Source organism: Ranitomeya imitator, chromosome 1 (assembly GCF_032444005.1).
Source record: "Ranitomeya imitator isolate aRanImi1 chromosome 1, aRanImi1.pri, whole genome shotgun sequence".
NCBI lineage: Eukaryota > Metazoa > Chordata > Amphibia > Anura > Dendrobatidae > Ranitomeya > Ranitomeya imitator.
In genome coordinates, this window is record NC_091282.1 from 697,479,382 (window position 1) to 697,485,381 (window position 6,000).

Below are 6,000 nucleotides of genomic sequence, written 5' to 3' on the forward strand. Positions count from 1 at the left end.
ATATAGATATATATATGCGCAGTGGACTATGTATAGATTTATTGTGTCACTGGCAATAATGAAACATCTGTCTTGAAAAGCTGCATGTCGCACCCAGGTGTTAATGGGACAAGTAGATTTCTGTCTCCAATCTCACCAAGGGGTCCTGCTGGAAGCTGAGAAGAAAGGTAACATTTGGCACCTCCTAGCTCTTGGAAGAGAGATGTTAATTACGGCTTGATAGTATCTCTAGGAGAGCTGATAGGCTGTGTGCACACGATGCGGAATTTGTGTGGATCCGCAGTGGATTTTTCTGCTCAGAAACGCTGCAGTTCCGCACAGTGATTTACAGTACAATGTAAATCAATTGGGGAAAAAAAGCTGTGCTAATGGTGCAGAAAAATCCACATGAAAACCGCTGAGGAACAAAAGGCAGCACACTGTAGCGCCAAAACATGCAAACATAAAATATGAAAGTTAGACTGTGTTTTAATCGCAGCAGGTCCATTACCCCTCCATAGAGAGAGAGAGAGAAACTTAGTCTAAGAAGAGGTTTCACAGGTACCCATTCAGATGAAGACGTTTGTTCTCAGCAGGGAAAGCGTAGGACCTGGTATACGAGAGATGCCGTAAGGTGGCTACCAGGTAGTGTAAATTGGCCAATTTATGCGCTAAACGCTCTCATTTTTTCATATTTCTAGTGCAGTAATGCAGTCTAACTTTCATATTTTATGTTTGCATGTTTTGGCGCTACAATGTGCTGCCTTGTTTGTTTGACTGTGTACGAGTTGGTGACTCTAGGTTCAGCACCTGTTCACACTTGATCTATGTTTGGATGTGACGGTCAGTTTTTTAAAATTTGTATTTACTAGCCTTCTGACCGAGCACTCCGCCTCTTAGGCTTCTTTCACACTAGCGTCGGAATCTCCCCGTCGCAATGCGTCGGGGAGAGATTCCGACGCTAGCGTTTAACGCTTTGCACAATGGGTGCAGCGGATGCATTTTTCTGGCGCATCCGCTGCCCCATTGTAATGTGCGGGGAGGTAGGGGCGGAGTTCCGGCCGCGCATGCGTGGTCGGAAAAAGCGGTCCGTCGGGAGAAAAAAACGTTACATGTAGGGTTTTTTTTTCCCGACGGTCCGCCAAAGCACGACGCATCCGTCGCAAGACGGATGCGAAGTGTGCAAATCCGTCGCAAATGCGTCGCCAATAGAAGTCTATGGGGAAAAAACGCATCCTGCAAGCACTTTTGCAGGATGCGTTTTTTCTGCAAAACGACGCATTGTGACGGATTTACAAAAAACGCTAGTGTGAAAGTACCCTTAGCCACAAACAGGTGTTTTAATTACAGCAGGTCCATTACCCCTCCACAGAGAGAGAGAAATTTAGTCTAAGAAGAGGTTTCACAGGTACCCATTCAGATGAAGACGTTTGTTCTCAGCAGGGAAAGCGTAGGACCTGGTATACGAGAGATGCCGTAAAGTGGCTACCAGGTACACGTAAATTGGCCAATTTATGCACTAAACGCTCTCATTTTTTCATATTTCTAGTGCAGTAATGCAGTCTAACTTTCATATTTTATGTTTGCATGTTTTGGTGCTACAGTGTGCTGCCTTGTTTGTTTGACTATGTACGAGTTGGTGACTCTAGGTTCAGCACCTGTTCACACTTGATCTATGTTTGGATGTGACAGTTAGTTTTTTTTTTAAATTTGGTCTAGAAACCGGACCCCCAGACCAAACTATAAAGTAGACCTGATACCTAAAAAACGTGTTTACATAATGGGGGCGGCCGAGCTGGTGTGATCCAATCTACATTCATCCTACCCTCAGGGAGCAGAAAGCAGACTACCAAGTTAGATGATTTCTGTAAGTTTTCTCCTGTTATCTTATACTGTTTTGCATAAGTTGTATGTCTTTTCATTATCATATTATCATAACCTTTTCTTACTGTAAGCACTGAACCTTTTATTAAAGTATAAGGCTATGTGCACACATAGGAAAAGAGGTGCAGAATTTTCTGCACAAAATCCGCATCTCCTGGCAGAATCTGCAGCCGCGGATTTGCTGCGGGTTTTTATGCGGATTTTGTGCGGAATTCATGCAGATTTTTGTGCGGATTTTGTGCGGTTTTTGCCACAGTGGAATTTTAACATGGAGGGGTGCAGAAACGCTGCAGATTCGCACAAAAGAAGTGACATGCACTTCTTTGAAATCCGCAGCAATTCCGCACCATCTGCACAGCTTTTTTTATTTCCCATTGAATAACATTATACTGTACATCACAGTGTGGAGCTGCAGCATTTCTGCATGGAAAAATCCTTAGCGGATCTGCAGCAAATCTGCGTCGTCTGCACATAGCCTAAAACTTTAACAAGTTGAACCTTGAATGTTCTAAAAGAATCCATAGCCTAAGGTGTGAGAGCCTTATGAGTGGTAGACATTATTAGTATTAATATTTCCGGGACTCATCCCCGTGTATTCGGTGAGTGGTGGCAGCGTGTATGAGTGGGTGTGTGATTTATGCTCCCATTACAGCATAGGACAGAGGTTGAATGCTGGACTGAAAGTGGAGAGATAGATTAACCCTTGTAGGCACAACCCCAAGTCACGTGCTGAGAGCGGGCACGTGACGAATTAGTTACACCACGGAGTAAGGGATCCGTGACACCTAGTTTAAAAACAACAGTATTAGGCTACGGTCACACTATCAGTATTTGGTCAGTATTTCACATCAGTATTTTTTAGCCAAAACCAGGAGTGGTTGAAAAATACAGACTAGGTGACGTTTTTGTATTATAGCTTTCCCCTCTGTTTGTTCAACTCCTGGTTTTGGCTTACAAATACTGATGTAAAATACTGACCACATGCTGATAGTGTGACCGTAGCCTTACAGTCCTTTGCTTGGTAGGCCATAAAACTCACCTGACCTTAACCCCATAAAGAATCTATGGAGTATTGTCAAGAGGAATAGGAGAGACACCAGACCCAACAATGCAGACGAGCTGAAGGCTGCTATCAAAGCAACCTGGGCTTCCATAACCCCTCAGCAGTGCCACAGGCTGATCACCTCCATGCCACACCATGCTGATGCAATAATTGATGCAATAGGAGCCCCGACCAAGTATTGAGTGCATTCACTGAACATACATTTCCGTAGGCCAACATTTTGGATTTAAAAATCATTTTTCAAGCTGGTGTTATAAAGTATTCTAATTTACTGAGATAATGACTTGGGTTTTCATTGACTGTAAACCATAATCATCAACATTAACAGAAATAAACACTTGAAATAGATCTCTGTAATGACTATATAAATAGGAGTTTCACGTTTTGTATTGAAGAACTGATGTACAATAACAAATTGTATTGTGGTACCGTGTTAGCCAGAAAAATCGATGTGAATACTTTTCTGCCCAATGATGACAGAAATATTCTAGGAGTGATTTGTAATCTTATGCACAAAGAAAGCCTCTTTCTTCATCTTGTCTGAAGAAGGAGCCACTGTGCTCTAAAAGCTACAAACATATTATTTTCTGGTTAGCCAATAAAGGTATCACTCCTAGAATACTTCTGTCATCATCGGGCAGAAAAGTATTCACATCGTATAGAAGAACTGAAATAAGTTAACTTTTTGATGATTTTCTAATTTTGTGAGAAGCACCTGTACATACCGTATATACTGGAGTATAAGCCGAGATTTTCAGCCCACTTTATTGGGCTGAATATTCCCCTCTCGGCTTATACTCAAGTCACACCGAGGGGTCGGCAGGGTAGGGGAGTGGGGGCTGTCTAATTATACGCACCTGCTCCTGGCGTGGTCCCTGCAGGTCCCTGGCAGCTTCTTCCTATATTGAGCGGTCACATGGTACCGCTCATTACAGTAATGAATATGCGGCTCCACCGCTGCACCAGTTTTCTAAATGCACTACCCCAGATCTGATAATTACCGAGCCGCAACATTTTTAAGCATACGATTGTAAGCGTGAGAGTAGGACCCTTACTCTCCATGTAACTGGTGAACTGTGTGTTACTCTGTTATGTCTTTATTGTCTGTACATGTCCCTCTCAATTGTAAAGTGCTGAGGAATATGTTGGCGCTATAGAAGTATATTATATTATTGCTCTGAATCACAAGTCAAAATCACATATTCAAGTCTATGGGCCATGTAAAACTCAGACAGCTCACTGATGGAGTCCTAGCTGCATCCTTGTGCTGGCCAGTTCTCAATGATTGCTTCATAATAAAGGTTTGCGAAAAACGGATGAAACGCTGACAGTAACAACTGACACTGATGACAAACTGTACGACCACTGAGGTGTGAATGAGCTGGCAGACCCCCTAACACGGCGCCGGTGACGCCAGACCCCCTAACACAGCGCCGGTGACAACAGACCCACTAACACGGCACCCGTAGCCCCCCTAACACAGCGCCGGTGAAAACAGACCCACTAACACGGCACCCGCAGCCCCCCTAACACAGCGCCGGTGACGACAGACCCCCTAGCACAGCGCCGGTGACGACAGACCCCCTAACACGGCGCCGGTGACGCCAGACCCCCTAACACAGCGCCGGTGACAACAGACCCACTAACACGGCACCCGTAGCCCCCCTAACACAGCGCCGGTGAAAACAGACCCACTAACACGGCACCCGCAGCCCCCCTAACACAGCGCCGGTGACGACAGACCCCCTAGCACGGCGCCGGTGACGACAGACCCCCTAACACGGCGCCGGTGACGACAGACCCCCTAACACGGCGCCGGTGACGACAGACCCCCTAACACGGCGTCGGTGACGACAGACCCCCTAACACGGCGCCGCTGACGACAGACCCCCTAACACGGCGCCGGTGACGACAGACCCCCTAACACGGCGTCGGTGACGACAGACCCCCTAACACGGCGTCGCTGACGACAGACCCCCTAACACGGCGCCGCTGACGACAGACCCCCTAACATGGCGCCGCTGACGACAGACCCCCTAACACGGCACCCGCAGCCCACCTAACTAGCCGCCCGTGCCAGCAAACCCCCTAGCACGGCACCGGTGCTACAGCCAGTTGTCAGACCCTAGTGACACCAGTAGTCAGCAGCACATGGCTCCGTATGATGCCGGCACCGGGCAGACACAGGACTACTTGATATTATCACCAGACACTATAAGGAGGAGCCGCTATTTCCGGTGGACGCTGCAGGGACAATAAAAGGGGATGTCAATAAGGCGCACGGGGGCGCAATGTGCTCTGCTCCTGAGGTTATGGGGGCAGCCCGGGGCCGCGCACTCACCTCCCGCACTGTCCGCTCACCCCGCCGTACCGGTTATAGCTTCTCTTTAACGACCGTGCGGTTCTGTGATCAGGTACCTCGGTGTGCAGCGTACACTTCCGGGTCATGCCCTCACGTACGAGCGTCAAACGTCCGTGTCGCGGCGCCATCTTGTGAGGGGAAGCCGCTGTGATCGTACACAATGCAGCTCAGCCTGAGCCTTCACTGTCGCCTCCTCATTACCAGTCACATTCCCGTCTGTGATTAGTAACGGAGGGACCCCATGCCTACAGTGATAATGGAGTGCAACCATTCTACTCTCCATGGAGATCGCGTGGCTCTGTTCACACGGAGTTTTAGTTTAGCAGAAGCTCTAAAAACCATGAAGCGATGAAAGGCTAAAGCCTAAAGCTATTTTCACACTTATTTTTTTTGCTTATCCTCTCCAATACTGGAAAATTCTTCCACTTCCTGTCTATGGGAACCCCCTTATTGCTGCTGTGAAGATGTTTCTTTATCTTTTCTGTTTTTTTCTTGAGGTTTTGGAAGAGGTCTTGTGGGGGAAAAAAAAGAAAAAGTGGGGTCACTTCTCAAGTTGGGTTTGGCTGCTTTTTTTTGCGCATTTTTTCCTGCTGTTTTGGCAGGCTACATTTGTCTCTTGTGCATGCACGAGGCTGAAGTTGGTTTCTTATTCGTTCAGTTTCTTATTCGGAGCTGAAGTTGGTTTCTTATTCGTCAGTTTCTTATTTGGCAT

The 6,000-nt window shown here is 46.9% G+C and overlaps 1 protein-coding gene across 2 annotated transcripts in view; it reads right to left on the reverse strand.

Annotated features, from left to right (window-relative positions):
- Positions 1–5,390, reverse strand: part of PSEN1 (presenilin 1) — a 126,280-nt gene extending 120,890 nt beyond the window's left edge. The window contains exon 1 of one of the 2 annotated variants that reach the window (XM_069731075.1): positions 5,268–5,390. The gene's annotated coding sequence lies outside the window, so the exon portion shown is untranslated. The remainder of the gene's footprint in view (positions 1–5,267) is intronic. The other variant, XM_069731084.1, reaches the window with a different exon arrangement.
- Positions 5,391–6,000: the final 610 nt, after the last annotated feature.